Raw genomic sequence first — 18637 nt, forward strand, 5'->3', positions numbered from 1 at the left:
AAAGTTAGTAAAACTTCTGTAGTATGTGAATGCAAAACAAAAAATAAAAAAAAAACAAACACAGAAAAAACTTTTAAAAGAAACAGTTTAGCTAAAAATGTGCCAGATGTTCAGACTAAAATACCAGTTATCCAATTCTCTTGTGAAAAGTTAATCTCCTCTTGCATTTAAGCCATGCTGTGTTATGTGAGGTTATACTGGAATACAATGTGGAGGGAGGAAACATGCCATATTGTCAATGAAATATCTTATATTTGAACAGAGAAGCACATTTTCAGATTTGTTGCCAGGAAGATTTGCACATTTTCTGTTTCATTGGGAAAGTCAACTGGATTTCACAAGCTGTGCTGTTGAAGAACAAATTAACATTGGCTGGAACCAATGCCATAATATCTTTCCTCAAAGTACAACCTACATATTAATTAACATTTGTAAAGCACTTTGAGGTACGGGATGAAAGGCAGCATAGAGTACAAAGTTGTTGCTATGATTAATTAGTTATCACATTGGACATGTGAGGTGCTATATTAGGGTGTGGCAGACTATAATTGTTGCTTTTGCCTGTGGCCTTCTTTGTTCCATCCTTCACCTACTGTGTTACTGTCCTCATTAATCACGTTCTTTGGGCTGGAAGGGAATGCCTTGACCTCTATGGCAAAGGCCGTAAACTTTCATCAAGTGATACCTGCAGGAAACCAGTATCTTCTAGTTAGGTACCAAGTTATCTGACCTTGATATAAAGATGTACCACATCCCCAGCGGCTTGGTTAATCACCTGCAATATTAAAAATGCACAGCATGTATTTTGCCTGTCTAAAACTTCTGCTTCCTTTGTGTCCTGTTATGTGTTTGTCTGTAGTTCTGCTGTAATACCCAGTTAAAATATAAGGAGCAAATTTTTCAGTTTTTCAAGTGGTCTGTATGTGAATGCAACTGGTCATCATAGGGGTAATAATCTACTTTGTGTGTATGAGGTTGAACCTCATTGCAAAGAACAGGGAGCATATTCATTGAAATTCAGCCCATTCCCATGACCCTTGATCTCCACACTACAAAACCTCTCAGTAGCTCAGTTCAGCATGTTTTCTTGGCTTTTCAGGAAACTGGATTACAGCTAGAGAAGCCCAGTGTATGATCCCATTAGGCCTATAGCTTTTCTGAAATGAGCTTTGGCAGAAACCAAATCCTGAGTGTGGCTTGGTGTTTTCAGGGCTCTGAAGCAAATACTGCTACTTGTTTGGTCTGGTGTCACTGGAAACTGATGGCGAGCACTTGCTTCCCTTTCCCTCTTACTTATTTCTGTGGTTTGAACAACAGAAATAGAAAACCTGTACACATTGTATAAGATAATCTGAGCAAAAAACCCAAAAATGCTGAAAAGTACTTTTGTTGCTATTCCTCCTCCAAGATGCAATCAGATCTGCCTGAGACTTAAAGACAGAAACTTATGCAACTGGCCTAAAGGAGCTTCAGTGCATCCAGGTCACTCCATTCTCCTGCTACTGTGTGTTAGAGAGCACTAACAGTGAACTGCAATACTGGTTGATACTTGTCCAAGCAGAATCATAGAATCATAGAATGATATGGGATGGAAGGGACCTTAAAGATCATCTGGTTCCAGGCCCCTGCAATGGGGAGGGACATGACACCTTTAATATACCTGAAATCTCCTTGATTAATACTTGGTTTTCTCTTGTTTTGGCAACAGTTTCAGTTCTTTCATTTTGCCACATCACGTTTTCTAGCTCCCTGAGCTTTATGGTCGCTGAATTTTTCCCCTCCTCCACATCCGAGCAGAGAGCTTTAGCCAAGGCTACCAGTAGCCCAGAGGAGAAAGTAACTTTGTCTTCCGTGCTTCCACTTCCCCATCTGGCGACTGCACTTCGCGACAGCAGAGCACTGTTCAAACTCCCCTTCAGCCCATCAGGCTTCATCTTCGGGAGCAGTCATTGCCACATTTCACCTGTCTTGTCCTTCTGGAGTTCATGACAGTTGCAAAGTATTACTGCAGCAGTAAGACCTTCTTTTGGGTAACAGCTTCCTTTTCTAATGGTTTTGTACAGCATAAGCCCAGATAGAAACAAATCTTCTTGTGGTAGTGAGTGTTTGGAAGACTGTGGAAGTGATGGGTTCAAGAGTCTTAAATTTACACAGCAGTTCTTTTTGGTTTATTTTTTTACTGTATTATTATTATTACTGTATTGGATCATTTGACCTCTACATTTATTTAGAGTTAAAAAGAGCAATTTTGATGGTGATATTTTTATGAAGAGGGGATATATGAAGTAGATTTTCTGTAAGGATGGCTATTTCATTGCTTTTGAATATGTCAGTTGCTGACAGTTGACAGAAAAGGACTGGTTTTAATTTTCTTCCGTTGATAAATTATTATTACTAGTTTGCTTGGGAGGTCACAGTAAATGCACATTCCCAGGAAACACATTAGTAAGGGACTAGCCCTGAGTTCTGTCATGAACATATTACAATACAGATATGCTCTAAAATTACTAGTGACTGAATTATTTGTTCAGCATGGGTTTTTATAGTTTACGGTATGAATTTGTTTTAAAAATAACTCTTACATTAAATAATTATAATGCTGCCTAGTATAGTTTGAGCTGAAAAGAGTAAATTTAATGAAGAGTTATTGATTTGTAATAGTTGAAATAAATGTGTGTTAATTCAATACAAATGAAAGCAGTAAAAATAAAAACCCATTAGTGTCAGTGGTATTAAAAAAATCTTACATTTTGGTAAATATTTTTACCACATTATCACAAAAACTTGTTTCTTGAAATAAGAGATGAATAAAGTTGTTTCCTGTTTTTTAAGCTTAATTAAGGGCACAGCTCCATTGGAAGAAAACAGCACTGATTCAATACTGATTCAATGGATTGCAGAAATACTGATTTATTGGATTTCAGGCCAGTTTATGTCAATTTATCAATGAGCAAACACTTTCTGTGTTTAAATGAGTTTTCCTTCTTCAGTGCTTATTCCTGCGGCCATCCTTATAGAATCACAGAATCATAGAATAGTTGGGGTTGGAAAGGACCTTAAGATCATCAGGTTCCAACCCCCCTGCCATGGGCAGGGACACCTCGCTCTAAACCATATTACCCAATGCCTCGTCCAACCTGGCCTTGAACACTGCCAGGGATGGAGCATTCACAACCTCCCTGGATAACCTATTCCAGTGCCTCACCACTCTAACAGGAAAGAATTTCCTCCTTATATCCAATCTAAACTTCCTCTGTTGAAGTTTTAACCCATTACCCCTTGTCCTACCACTACAGTCCCTAATGAAGAGTCCATCCCCAGCACCCCTATATGCCCCCTTCAAATACTGGAAGGCTGCTATGAGGTCTCCACGCAGCCGTCACTTCTCCAGGCTGAACAGCCCCAACTTTCTCAGCCTGTCTTCATACAGGAGGTGCTCCATTCCCCTGATAATCCTCGTGGCCCTCCTCTGGACTTGTTCCAACAGTTCCATGTCCTTTTTATGTTGAGGACACCAGAACTGCACACAATACTCCAAGTGAGGTCTCACGAGAGCAAGGGGGCAGGATCACCTCCTTCGACCTGCTGGTCACGCTCCTTTTGATGCAGCCCAGGATACGATTGGTTTTCTGGGCTGCAAGCACACACTGCCGGCTCATGTTCATTTTCTCATCGACCAGCACCCCCAAGTCCTTCTCTGCAGGGCTGCTCTGAATCTCTTCTCTGCCCAACCTGTAGCTGTGCCTGGGATTGCTCCGACCCAGGTGTAGGACCTTGCACTTGGCATGGTTAAACTTCATGAGGTTGGCATCAGCCCACCTCACAAGCGTGTCAAGGTCCCTCTGGATGGCATTCCTTCCCTCCAGCGTATCAACCGAACCACACAGCTTGGTGTCATCGGCAAACTTGCTGAGGGCGCACTCAATCCCACTGTCCATGTCAGCAATGAAGATGTTAAACAAGACCGGTCCCAACACCGATCCCTGAGGGACACCACTCGTTACTGGTCTCCAGCTGGACATTGAGCCATTGACCACAACTCTTTGTGTGCGGCCATCCAGCCAGTTCTTTATCCACCGAGTGGTCCATCCATCAAATTGATGTCTCTCCAATTTAGAGACAAGGATGTCGTGTGGGACAGTGTCGAACGCTTTACACAAGTCCAGGTAGATGACATCAACTGCTCTACCCCTGTCCATCAGTTCTGTAGCCCCATCATAGAAGGCCACCAAATTGGTCAGGCAGGATTTCCCCTTAGTGAAGCCATGCTGGCTGTCACCAAGCACCTTGTTGTTTTTCATGTGCCTTAGCATGCCTTCCAGGAGAATCTGCTCCAAGATTTTGCCAGGCACAGAGGTGAGACTGACTGGTCTGTAATTCCCTGGGTCATCCATTTTCCCCTTCTTGAAAATGGGGGTTATATTTCCCTTTTTCCAGTCATCGGGAACTTCACCTGACTGCCATGATTTTTCAAATATGATGGCCAGTGGCTTAGCAACTTCATTTGCCAGCTCCTTCAGGACCCGCGGATGGATTTCATCAGGACCCATGGACTTGTGCACGTTCAGATTTTTAAGATGGTCTCGAACCAATTCCTCTCCTACAGTGGGCCCAAGGTCTTCATTCTCACAGTCCCTGCGTCTGCCTTCCAAGACTTGGGTGGTGCGGTCAGAGCCTTTGCTAGAGAAGACCGAGGCAAAGAAGTCATTCAGAACCTCAGCCTTCTCCAAATCCTGTGTAGCTAGTTCACCTGAGAGCTTCCTGAGGGGGCCTATGTTCTCCCTAGTCTGTTTTTTATTTGCTATGTACCTGTAGAATCCCTTCCTGTTATCCTTAATATCCCTAGCCAAGTTTAATTCTAACTGGGCCTTAGCTTTCCTAACCTGGTCTCTAGCTTCCCGGACAATAACCCTGTACTCTTCCCAGGCTGCCTGTCCTTGCTTCCACTTTCTATAAAGCTCTTTTTTCATTTGAATTTTCCTCAGGAGCTCCTTATCCATCCAAGGAGGTCTCCTGGCCCTCCTGCTGCACTTCCTTCTAGTTGGGATGCAACACTCCTGAGCTTGTAGCAGGTGATCCTTGAAGACCAACCAAGAGTCTTGAGCCCCCCTGCCCTCTAGGGCTATATCCCATGGAACCTTACTAAGCAGGTTCCTGAACAGGCTGAAGTCTGCTTTTTTGAAGTCTAGGGCAGTGAGCTTGCTTTTGTCCCCTCTTGGCTTTTGCAAACCAAGCCATTTGTTTTGGTTTCAATCTGTGAGGCTTCTCTTTCCCCTTTCATCCTGTGACCTTTTCTGGACATATATCCTAGTTTCAAATGACGCGTTGAACAAGAGCGACTGGAAACCTTAAAGTGTTTTACATGGCACTAATGTTCTCCTAACTGTTGGAAGAGCTTTTTCTGACCCATTCTCGAAAGTAGAGTTGCCTTTTTAATTTTGACATTGTGTCATTACCTCATAATCATTCCATGGGCCAGGTCCTAATCTTTGTTGTTTTGAAACAGATGAACTCCCAACTTATTGCAGTTCCGTGATTATTAACCCAGTACTGCATGTCTGGCCCTTGCATAACTTCCAGACACTGTTTTTAGGGTAGCTATTCTGCGACTTGAGTAAGTGAACTGGAAAAATAGAATATACCAACTCTCAAAGAAGACTTATCTGAAAGATGAATACCATGTCAGTTACCATGCTCCATGTTCCTAGAAATTACCAGAAAACATTATGATGATGATGTCTCACATGCCAGGCAATTAATGCACTACAGTGCTCTGAATATTTTAGAATATTTTCTTTACAAGTAATTTTAATTGTTTTGTTTGCAAATTACCATGGTCTTTTCTGAATACATTGCTTTTCAGAGGTGGGAGCTACTTTCCTAACCTACAAGTTTTGGACAAGCTATACCTGTACCTTGTGTGTATAAAACAATAGCAGAGACCCATATAGAAAACTGATTTATATACAGAGCATCATTAGAGAGAATACGAGACAGAGGGGAGTGGTACAAAGATTTTTACTGGCATCTGCTTGAGACCATGAGTATTACTCACTCTTCATGGTTTATGAGACTATGTGGTTCTCCCATGCTCATGCTGATAAAGCAGTCACCATCCCATAGTATCTGGTAATTACTGTGTCTACACCAGATATTATAAATACAGATGGAGAGGAGAAAAAACAATGCAGTGCTAAAAGATTAAACAATGGCATAATTAATTAGTTGCAATTGATGAATTTGATCATGCCTACAAACACCTTTAATTCCTTAAAAGCTGTTACACAGACAGATGTAAAAGCTCAACCTGTGGAAATGGAGAAAATTCTTGGATTGCCTCACCCTTGCATATATCTTCAAAAGCTATTTCTAATCTTGCACAGGCTGTTAATGTGGAGATAGTAGCAGTTATGAAACCTGGGCTAGATTCCAGATAATGTTGTATCAAAGTGTAGAATGAAAAGGAAATCAATAGTCACTCTTCAAGGAAACTTATGCCAGAATTGTCCAGTATGGTCTAGATTAATCAAAGCCATAACAGCTTTTTTTCATTAGTAGAACATTAACAAGTAAACAACATTCCTGTTTTGTTATTTAGTTATACTAACCTTTTTCAACAGCTAGGCCCAGTGATAAGTTTGGGTTTTCTCTGTTTATAGAAAACTGGTACATCAGCAGATAATAGTACAACTCAATATTTATGGAGTGCTGGCTTTCTGGAAATGGAGGAAACTGGAAGTTATTACTAGAAGAGTTCATTAAAATGTAAACAGGGGTGAAAAAACAACACTGACAATATTTATTTATATATATTTTTTTTTTTTTTTTGTTATTGTCTTGTTATACAACAGTGTCATGACTATGGTTTGAAAGCAGGATTGGGCAGAAGCTTTTCTGTTGACCCCCTGAAAGGAAGTGAGTGGCAGTGGTGTGTAACACCTCTGATGAGCAACCCCTCAGTGTACGGATGTGGTGTGACGCATTGCAGCGCCTGCTTTAGCAGGACCTGTTCTCTGATTTTGGTATACATACGCATTAAAATTAGAACTGTTCTATTCTTGTCGTATTTGTTGAGGTGTTTTAAAGAGGTTAGGACAATGGAGAGGCTGAATGATGTATTTTGGAAATGACAGAGAGTTCCTATCAAGTTCAACACTCTAAAGTTACTTTGGTTTTAGTAAAAAATAGCTGATGTTTTCTGTCTACCAAATGGGTAAGTATATTTTAGATGTTATGTAAGATTAACTATATATATAGTTAAATATATATATATTGCATATATTGGAAGATGACGCACTCCTTGGCCCATAACAGTGTAAAAAATAAAGCAAAACCAAACTAAACCTGTACTGGTTCTCCAGTTTCTTATCTGGATAAGTGAGAGAGATCTTATTCATAAGTAGACAGTGAGCCATATCTATTTTAGCTATTGTTTTTAAAATTAACTCCTGCTTCGAGTTGTGTTGCTCAAGCCTTTGTGAAGAAGGATTTTAATGAGCAGAAGATGACAAAACAGCACAGATAAGCAAGAAGAGGGGAAACAGAGCTGTTCTTAGCATAAGGGGGCAGCAAGGAAGTGACAAGGCAAAGACTGGAAAAGATGTGCTACACATTTGGGTGATTTGGAAGTTTGTGTGTTCTTAAACAAAATTGAAGCATGAAATATGATGTCTGGCATTCTGTATTAAAATACTTTTAAGATACCTCAATATTACATTCTTCCAAATAAACCAAATGCAAAAGTTCCAGCTTGCTCAGTGTTAATGTAGAGCTTCTCTCTGCTTTTATAAGAATTTCCAAAGTCCTGAGGTACTTCTGTCTGTGACAGAGTTTGCCTTACCACAAGTGGCAAAGAGCCCTTATTCCCATCTGCTGAGTGCTTCCTGGGACAGGGAGTTCTTCTCCCAGGATTCTAGAGCTTTCACCAGTTCTTTGATGTTCTTTGTATACAGCTTTCAAAGCAAATACAACAAAAATAATTAAGATTGTGTTAATGTGTAGTACTTGTGCATAATGCTATGCACCACAGGAATCCCTCTTTGGGGCTGTCAGATTGGTCTATTTTTTGCACTGTTATGAGCCAAGGAGTGCGTCATCTTCCAATATAAAGATACAGGTTAATTATGAGATTCATAACGTAACTGTGCAATTATCACAGGATAGGCAATCCTATTGACATTCATAAAAATGAATTACTGAATAACAATGATTTTGAGCTTATTTAGCTTATCATGAAAACTCAACACAAATCTCATGTTTCATAAGTTTGTACTTCCCATGGGTCACCATAGAAGTAATGAGAACATAATGTACTGTAAAAGGCTCAAGTCATTCCTCAGCTGTGGGCTTGGTGCTGAGTATGCTAATAATCTGCTGTTAGACCACTCTATGATGTGTTTCAAGAGAGAATATTAAAACACATAAAGGATAAATAACTAGAAAAATCCCAGCTTTCTACTAGTGGTGTAAAAGAAGTAGGAGATGATTTAAAGCAATACACGAGCTTTATATTTGCTGTATTCTGTAATGCAGCTGACTTGAAGTCTTGAAGACATTAGTATGTTTACTTTGCACATGGAAGCTCTGCAGTGTTAAAGATGTAAAGAACCACACTCTCAGGCAATTGATCCTCTTGAACTACCTGGGCTGCTCATGTGAATACAGCCAAATGTGGTTGGGTCCTCACCATGTTCCTCTGTCCCTTGAAGTGTTTTTCATTATTAGAGAGAAAACTGTACTTTCACACTGAAAGTCATTGACTGATTCAATGTAACTTTTGAGTACTTTTCAGGTAAACTGAAGTATATAAAAAAAACCCCACAAAAATTAAAAATCAAAACAATGCCTGTAAGTCAGCGTGGCTCAGGGTTTAACTACATGAGAAATATTAGGTTGGTTGGTTTTTGTCCACATTATGAACTGAAAAGGTGTGCTGAAAAATGTAAAGAAGATCCTAAAGTTATCCAACGGAAGTATTTTCTGAGTGATATTTCAATGTAAAGTCTCTGAATGCTTTTACTATTATAATTACTTAGATTGAATTACTTTAAAATTGTATCTGGATGAAGAATGAGAGGAATGAATGAAACCACGCTTGCATTTGCCTAACTAGTTTTGTTTTATGTTGTAAAAGAGAACAATGTATTTTTATTCACAGTTGCAAGGGAATAACTGAGCAGTGCTGAAGCGCCTGCTTAACCTAAGGGTGTGCTCATAACTTGAATGGGGCTTATGCCAATATCTTCAGATCTGCTTTAGCATCAAAGCAAACCCTGGTAACTCCAGCACATTCAGACTGATATGAGGGAGGCACAAGAGAATGTTGCCAAGAGAGAAAATCTGAATTCTGGCAATTCTGAATCGTAAATGTAGGTGGAAGATGGTAGATAAGGAGAAGGCGTGGTAGAAATCAAGTGAATCCTCCTACTCCCATAATAAAGTGGAAGAAATCAAGTGTCATGTACTCGGGATGCCTGTGATGCCAAGAAGAATAGGGTGGGGTTAGCTCTTCCTGTTTTTATCTTATTTTTCCTTTTTCAGCTTTCTTGCCTTTGATTTTGGCTGCTTTCTGCAGCTTCCCCACTGCTGATGCCCAAATTCTCCTGGACGTTCCTGTGTCTCATAGCCCAGAAGACCACTGTTTCTGTTCGTCTCTTATTTTTGAATCTGTACAAGAAATTAATTTTTGTCTTGGTCACTGTGCTAAATAAAAATAATTATAACAACAACAATAATTATAATTCCTGCACACCTTTAAATCACAGTTTTTTTTACCAAGCTGAAACCCACATGAATTGTTGCTGTTTGTCAGGTGATGTTCTCCTTTTGTTCTGAACATTTCAGCTTTTTGTATGCTTTAAAGAAGTTGCTCTGGATTACAGATATTTTATTCCCGTTCTGACCAAGATAACTGGAAACAACGTCTTCTTAAGACATCATGTAGCTGCCCTCTTAAGTGTGCACCTCTATGGTGCAGCAGGGGCTCCCTTGGTTGTGCTCAGTCTGTACTTTGGTCAGTGTTCCACTTTGCAGGAATTCTTTAATGCTCTCTATTCAGCAACTTCAACCTTTTCATCCGTCTTGTCAACAACTAGATAATGGAGTAATTTTCTCCTTACCCCTCATCCTTCACACATGCTGGATAAAAGTATTTAATACAGAGTGAAATATCATTAACATGAGAGAGAGCCCCATCCCTCCCTCCCTGTACACCCCTTTGAATGCCCTAGGGAAAGGCACTTCCAGAAATGTTGGTTCAGATGCCATCAGCCAGCTTGCTGACAACCAGGCATTTGGCAATAAGGGGTTGACACTACCGCTTCCTCAGGCAGTTTTGTGAATCTGCTCCCCCTCTGCCCCTGCTAATTCTCTCCAGATGAAACCAGTTGACCACTTAACAGTTTCAGGATGACTAAAGCAGCATTTCCCAGTAAATTCACCCTCCTCCACTCTACTGCTGACACTGCTCCTTTGTGGCATTCTTGTTTCTTTAGCATGTCTCTCCATTCTTTCTTCCTCATCTCTATATTCCCTTTTCCCGGCTACATTCTTCCCCCTTTGTGGGCTCTTTTGAGTTGCCTTTGCAATGTGGTTCTGCTCTTTTCTTTGAAGTTCCCACTTCCATGGTCTAAGTCACTGGGACACAGACCTCTTCAGGGTTGGGTCATAATACCCAAGAGATCTCTGACTGAATGACTTTAGTGATAGGAAACATTTTATGTAGGCCGCTTAGCAATGAAATTCAGCTGGGAAGAGCATATTCCTGTCATGAATGTGCTGTTTATGTTTAGCTGGCATCATATCTGCCTGTCTCTGTGATGATGATGTGGTAATAGTACCCTTGGTGTCTCAGGAGCATTGTACATAGACATGGGTTCTGTGGGGGAGATGCAGCTTGAGATCTAATTCCTTTCACTGTCTTCTCCAGAGTAGTTTGTGGGGAATACTGCCAAACAATTTCCATATATTAAGAACAAACAATAGTGCCACAAGGTCATCTTCCCTTTCAACACTTGGTGTTCAGTTTGCCCAGACCTATCACTGCTTCAAGTGTGTTATACTGAAAAGGGAGTTTTGTGCTGTCAAAGTAACAGATATGAATAAGCTTCCTCAAGGTAACTGATGCTTAGGTTCAGCTTGAGCAAGGAAACAGCCAATGCTGGAGTCTGAGCTTACTCTGGTGTTGAGCTGTTGCAGGCCCTGGGTTATCTATGGTCACGCTGGTGAAAGCAGAGCAGCTTGCAACACTGCACTGAAAGAAGGACGCACATATTGGGCCTAATGTACTTTCAAAAGATGCATTTTGTCTTCTCCCTAATGATTACCTACACACACTGAGAAATGTGCAACTCAGCAGGCACCCTGCATTTCATGTGTTCAGGTGCTGCATGCATGAACAATGAGATACTTAACACCAGTTGGCAACACAAAGTTGGCATAAAATTGATCTGAGGCTTTCCAGCTCTTTTCTGAATTGTCTTTAACATGCCTTCTTTTCAAAAGAAGAATTGTCTTCTTTTAAAATTGGTTCAGATTTGGGCTTTGAAGATCTAGGGTAAAACATGTTTTAAGCTCACAGCTACTATGCGGCTTTGGAAAACAAAACAAAAGCAAAAGATCTGTTTGAAAATGTTCCCATTTAATCTGTGCCAGCAGTAAGTGATCAACATGAAGTTGTACCAAGCGAGAAGAGCAAATATCTTGCTATTGATAGAATCATAGAATCATAGAATAGTTAGGGTTGGAAAGGATCTTAAGATCACCTAGTTCCAATCCCCCCTGCCATGGGCAGGGACACCTCACACTAAACCATATCACCCAAGGTTCTGTCCAACCTGGCCTTGGACACCACCAGGGATGGAAGATTCACAGCATCTTTGGGCAACCCATTCCAGTGTCTCGCCAGCCTTACATTAAAGAACTTCCTCCTTATATCCAATCTAAACTTCCCTGTTGAAATTTTGACTCATTACCCCTTGTCCTGTCACTACAGTCCCTAATGAAGAGTCCCTCCACAGCATCCTTATAGGCCCCCTTCAGATACTGGAAGGCTGCTATGAGGTCTCCACGCAGCCTTCTCTTCTCCAGGCTGAACAGCCTCAACTTTCTCAGCCTGTCTTCATATGGGAGGTGCTCCAGTCCCCTGATCATCCTCGTGGCCCTCCTCTGGACTTGTTCCAACAGTTCCATGTCCTTTTTATGTTGAGGACACCAGAACTGCACACAATACTCCAAGTGAGGCCTCACGAGAGCAGAATAGAGGGGCAGGATCACCTCCTTCGACCTGCTGGTCACGCTCCTTTTGATGCAGCCCAGGATATGGTTGGCTTTCTGGGCTGCAAGTGCACACTGAAGCCAGCTCATGTTCATTTTCTCATTGACCAACACCCCCAAGTCCTTCTCTGCAGGGCTGCTCTGAATCTGTTCTCTGCCCAACCTGTAGCTGTGTCTGGGATTGCTCCCACTCAGACGTAGGACCTTGTTCTTGCCGTGGTTTAGACTGATAAGGTTGGCATCAGCCCACCTCACAAGCATGTCAAGGTCCCTCTGGATGGCATTCCTTCCCTCCAGCGTATCAACCGAACCACACAGCTTGGTGTCATCAGCAAACTTGCTGAGGGCGCACTCAATCCCACTGTCCATGTCAACGACAAAGATGTTGAACAAGACTGGTCCCAATACTGGTCCCTGAGGGACACCACTCGTTACTGGTCTCCAGCTGGACATTGAGCCATTGATCACAGCTGTTTGCGTGCAGCCATCCATCCAGTTCTTTACCCACCGAGTGGTCTACCTATCAAATTGATGTCTACAGAGACAAAAATGTCATGCAGGACAGTGTTGAATGTGAAGATGTATAAACTGATCTTGCAGGGATACCTCCCATCTACAGCACATTGCAGGTGTTAAAAGCAAACAAGTGGAGCTCAAGTCTTCTAGAATTATTTTATCAATTTCATCAATTAACTTCTCTAGGGTTATTTTAATTTTCTATTTGAACACAGCCCAAAATGATAAGGTCTATTTCATAATATGTACTATCAGAATACAAACATGAATTAATGAAATAAATAATTTTTTTGACTTAGCTGTCTAGGTACCTTAATCACCAATCTATCTTAAAGGACATTAACATGCCTGAGGTGAGAATTTTACTGAATAATATAGACTTCCTTTTTTTTCTGTTGGTCTTAAGTGTTGAGGCTTTCTCAGTCTTACAGACTTGGAAGTTTAAGTTTTATTGGCTAGCGGAGTACCATTAGATTTAACACATTTTGCACAGCCTCACTTCCATATGGCACTGAAAGGACTGTAATCTTAAAACTAATATATAGATGAGCACAGGTTCTGGGGAAAGCAGATTTGGGATGCATTTTTCTGGCACAAGTGTGTCCGTCCTCTTTTCACAAACGCCATGCATAAATTGTAAGTTTGTCTGAAACAGGTAAAAAACAACAGGTTTTGAATGCAAGAACAAAAAACACAGAAGGAGCTTTAGACTTCATTTGCTGTTCCCCTTATTCATTGCCTCACCTCATGGCTTGACTTCGTGAACGAAGATTTGGGAAGGGCATTTACCCACGCTTACTACAAGCGCGCTGATGACTAAGTAGGCCAATGTGGGATAGGCAAATCCGGCTACAAAAAGCACAGCAGAAGGTCTCCTTGGGTGGAACAGGTGGGGCGCGATTCTTCCTGTGTTGTCTTTTCTCCTCGAGACTAGTTCTTCGTGAACTCTCAAAGGAGTCAGCGGCATAATGTATGGTGTGCCTCCAAGTCTCCCGATTGGAGGCCAAGGTGGACCACTGATGGTAGTCAATATGGCCAAGGCTAAGGTATTGTTTCAGGGAGTCCTTGTATCTCTTCTTTGGGGCACCTCTCTTGCGGCTACCGGTGGCAAGTTCACCATAAAACACGATCTTGGGGAGGCGGTGATCCTTCATTCTAGAGACGTGCCCTGCCCAGCGCAGCTGCAATTTCAGCAATATGGCCTCGATGCTGGTGACCCCTGCCTGTTCGAGGACAGTGACATTAGACACATAGTCAGTCCAATGGATGTTTAGAATTGTACGGAGGCAGCGCTGATGAAAGCGTTCCAGGAGTCACAGGTGATGACGGTAGATGACCCATGATTCAGACCCATATAAAAGAGTAGACAATACAATGGCTCTGTAGACACTGATCTTTGTACTTTTCTTCAGGTGTTTATTACACCAGACTCTTTTATGGAGTTTTCCAAAGGCTCTATATGCCTTTGCTATTCTGTTGTCTATCTGTTTGTCGATCGTGGCATCCGAGGAAATGATGCTTCCCAGATAGCTGAACTGCTGAACTGTCTTAAGCTCTGACTCGCCGATGGTAATATGGGGATGGCGATAATCTTCTTGTGGTGCAGGTTGGTAGAGGACTACTGTCTTCTTCAAGCTGACTTCCAGCCCAAAAACCTCAGCCGCCTCCGCAAAGCAAGATGTTAAACGCTGCAGAGCTGCTTCTGTGTGGGCAGCAAGGGCGGCATCATCAGCAAAGAGCAGTTCACGGACAAGATGGTTTAGGGTCTTAGTGTGGGCCTTCAGTCGCCTTAGATTGAATAGGCTACCATCGGTACGGTATCGAATATAAATGCCGTCTTGTTCGTCAAGGTCTGCTGTAGCCCTTTGGAGCATCATGCTGAAGAAGATTGTTAATAAGGTCGGTGCGAGAACGCAACCTTGTTTCACACCATTGGTTATTGGGAAAGGCTCAGAGAGTGCATCACCATACCTGACTTGGCCTTGCTGATCCTCATGTAACAGAATAATCATTTTCAGGGACTTGGGGGGACAACCTAATCGTTCTAAGATCAGCCACAAGCCTTTAGACTTCATTTGCTGTTCCCCTTATTCATTGCACAACTAAAATAATGACATGAAATTATTTAGCAGTCTGTGATTATTACAGACAATGGAAGGAGATTGTTTATCTGCTCCTTTCTACAATGAAATGCGAATGCTATGCAGCTGACTTACATTAATAACCATGAAATCAGTTCTCCCCTAGTCTGTTCAAGTCATTTACTGACTAAGGAAAATTTTTGTAGTTCAAAATTTCAGCTTTTTTCGTAGTTCAAAAATAATAAATCTTGTGATCAAATTAATGACCACTTAATATCTCTTAATTCAAAAATAACAAAAAATACCAAATTAACTTATATAATTTTTAAGGACTGCTGCTGTCCCCAAAGATTGTACCTCAGCTTTTTCTTCAGCTCTCTTCCCTGTGCCCTGTCTATGTCTATGGCCAGAAGCAGATGCTGAGGGAAGAGAGAAAATGCAGGGAAATGCAGGTGTTATCCCACAGATCCGCTCGCATCTCCAGATGTTTGCAGCTCAGCAGCTTCCACCATTATTCCCTTGGGAGTTCTCCTGCAGAATTAATGCCTCACACTGCAATTTCTATCCCTTTTCTTCAAAACTCAATCACCTATGAATTCTGAGATATGCAAAATGAAAGCCATAATGGGGCAATTTTCACGTATTAGTGACCACAAATGAGACAAGTGTAATTTTAATGAGCTTGATCTGGTTAGCACTCATAGAACTACCCCTGGGATATTTCTAGTATCCTGCTGTAATGATGACCATTAAGAGGAGAATTTGATGCATGGACAGATTCTCCAGGCATGGTGAAGGCCCAGATACTAGTTAGGAGCTCACCTCTCTTTCATTTAAACCTTTTCACCATCTCAATTCTACCACTGAAGTAATGTGAAAATATAAATTCTCTGCAAGCAAGTGAAGGTGAGTACATTTGGTTGTGATAAATGCAAACACATTTCAAGCAGGGTTTTTTTTTTGTAAGCCAGTGATGGCAGCAGACTGTATGAGAGCCTTTATCCTCTATCTTTTTTTAACCACTTCTCTGTGTAAGTTCTACTTGTCAAGTGAAAGAAAATGCGGATGAGGGGTGGTGGTCATTTCAATAGATGTATCGTACGCCTTGCTGGAGTAGGAAGGCAGTCAACAGATGTGTGTGATACTTCAGAGGAGGTGTTGCAGTCTGCACAAAGGTGTATCAGGGTGAGGTGAGCTCTTTGTAGGGCTCTTTGTAAGGCTTTCTGAACTGCACTTGGATTGTGAGTGCCTGCAGCTGTCTGTATGGAGATCTGAGGCACGCTGAGGCCCAGAACTGCACAGAGACTTGTAACTTCCAGATATCATCTTCTGCTCTCTGCCATGGGATTTGGAAGGGGAGTAGTAAAGGGTGGCTCAGTCCCATCTTGTACTAAGTATATGCTGCCAAAAGAAGAATGGAGGACAAGCGTCTCTCTTTTTAAGCCAAGAGATTATGTCCTGGCTATCTGCATTTAATCAAGGTTCAGTATTGCTTGAAATGGAAAAAAACCCTTCGTGCCAGGGAGATGGTGTCATATCTCCTGGTAGATATCTAATCCTACTGTTAGGTCCCTTGGTTTTTGTTTCAAATTGTTAATGAAATCAAAGCATATCCTGGACCTATCCAGGGAGTGGCTTAGTTTGTGTAGCTGAAGAACAATCACAAGACAATTTTCTAAAAACAATAGGAGATGAAAGAGGAAGTTTAAACCACTTCCCAGTTGAGAAAACACAATTCTGCTGATTCACATCTGTGCAGAACGATAGGGTTTTTTTCTGTTGCCCAGTTGTTCTCAGATTGCCAAGATTATATTAATATGAGAGTGCAATAGGACACTCCCAGATGTAAAGCCCAGTAATCAAACACAAATACTTTAACTATAATTATCTCTTCAAATTTCATCTTAGGTTTCAGTTTTTAGCTTCCTTTCCTGTCACATTATTTGTACAAATACCCTGGTGTTATTCAGGGATGCTTGGCCAGAAAAACCACATTTACTGATGCACCACAGATTCTGAAAGGGTGTATCAACAATAGCACGGATACTATTCAGAGTTCAGAAATTCAGTCTGTGCAGGATGTGAACTTTTAATTGAAATAACCTATTAGCTAGGTAAATTGAACGCTGCCACTGTGAACACACAGAAGGACATTGTGGCCTTTATAAGTTAGCTCTTGAGTCTTTCATAAAAGCAACTGCTGGCTAACCCTTGTCCTTTTAACCTAAGGAGACAGGTCACAAAAAGAGAGTTCGAGATGCAACAAAAGCAGCACTTTCTGTACAAGATATACAGTAAATGAGGAACTTCAGACATTTTCACCCTCCAGTTTCATAATACAAGGAAGATGAGAAAAAAATCTCTAACAGATCTGACCTACCTACAGGAACTGAGATGGTATATAGGCTTTTAAGTAACATTAATTGGACACTTAGGATTCAATGTGTGTAGTTTGGAAGGAAATACAATCACATACATTGCGATTTGCCTTCATTCAAATAAAAACTAAAAATCCTGTTCACTCCAGAGGGCACCATTATTTAGTTTGAATAAAGCACTTGCTCAGGTCCTGCTCTGAGTAGTGCAGTACTGAGAAACAGCACAGCACAGAAGCATGTATGTTTCCATGAGTGGTGAGCAACTGACAAGGAGTCCTGAGGAGCAGCTGAGCTACTTCAGCAATGGTGGTTGTCTCCAAGCAGGACAAAATAGCTCTTGGATTTCATCCAAGTAACTCTTCTTGCACAGTCACTCTTGATCATCTCCCATGTTTTGCACACTCATTTAAATAGGAGTTTAGTCACTCTTCCATAGCTGGCAGAGCACAAGCTCATAATAATAGCTGTTATTTTGCACAGGTCTCATAATTAAAGTCTAGGATTAATGGTGTAGTGAAGTTTTCTGAACCATTGGACAGTCTTTTGGCTTTTGACAGTCATTTTGTGAAGTAAGAATGCCCACAGATCTCAATCCTGCCCTTAGATATGTCCTGTTTATCTCTTATGTACTTCTACAGTAGGACAGGTCATTTGGCTTGCTCCAGTACAGTGGGAACATAGAAAGCAGAGTATCAGGACAGACTGTCACTCTAGTGCTCACGACAACATTAAGGGAATCTGCTTCCAATTGAAAAGACCAGAAAATCTAGGTTACATCCAAACAGGCTAAATGTACAAAACTTCAAAGTGATTACTGGCTGTCACTAATATTCTAGCTTTAGCTTAATGATTCACTAATTTTCACTGGAAGCCAGGATTATTTTCATAAATGGATCATGGCAGCAACCACCTGCTAAAAACCAGTTATTTGGACTTCTTGTTTCTTTCTGGGAACTCAAGTTCTTGAAAGACACAGTTTTTGAAAAATTTTCTGGCTTTATTCAAATTACCAAGTAAATCAGAAAAAGTCTTAAGTTGTACATCTATGTCGTCATTATTCTGGAAAAAAGAATCAGGTTTTATAGCTTATTACTCTACTATTTCTATAGCTGTAATCTCTCAAACAGCCCCATATGCAGGGTGCTTGGCTTGCACCTCACTGCATGTGCTATCTTCATGGATGTTTGTTAGAAGAAATACAGACTGTGACGTACCTGTTAAGATCTTTGTACACATGTGTGTGTCTCTGCTGTTTTGGTTTAAGATATTTGCAAATTAATTGAAATTGGTTAAAAATTAAAACTTCTTCATGTGAAAACCAGTCTTTAAAAATATGAACTTGTCCATCTCTTACTTTCTGTTTCCTCTTCCCATTATAACATGACCACA

General features: G+C 41.1%; 1 long non-coding RNA gene across 1 annotated transcript in view; it reads left to right on the forward strand.

Moving 5' to 3' along the window:
* Window positions 1–7002, forward strand: part of LOC133208202 (uncharacterized) — a 37202-nt gene extending 30200 nt beyond the window's left edge. Inside the window, exon 5 of the long non-coding RNA XR_009724285.1 lies at window positions 6877–7002. This is a non-coding gene — a long non-coding RNA (uncharacterized LOC133208202). The remainder of the gene's footprint in view (window positions 1–6876) is intronic.
* The last annotated feature ends 11635 nt before the right edge of the window (window positions 7003–18637 follow it).

This window comes from Neopsephotus bourkii, unplaced genomic scaffold, assembly GCF_033783945.1.
Source record: "Neopsephotus bourkii isolate Nb327-2 ecotype Australia unplaced genomic scaffold, CSIRO-AGI_Nbou_v1 NB_245, whole genome shotgun sequence".
NCBI lineage: Eukaryota > Metazoa > Chordata > Aves > Psittaciformes > Psittacidae > Neopsephotus > Neopsephotus bourkii.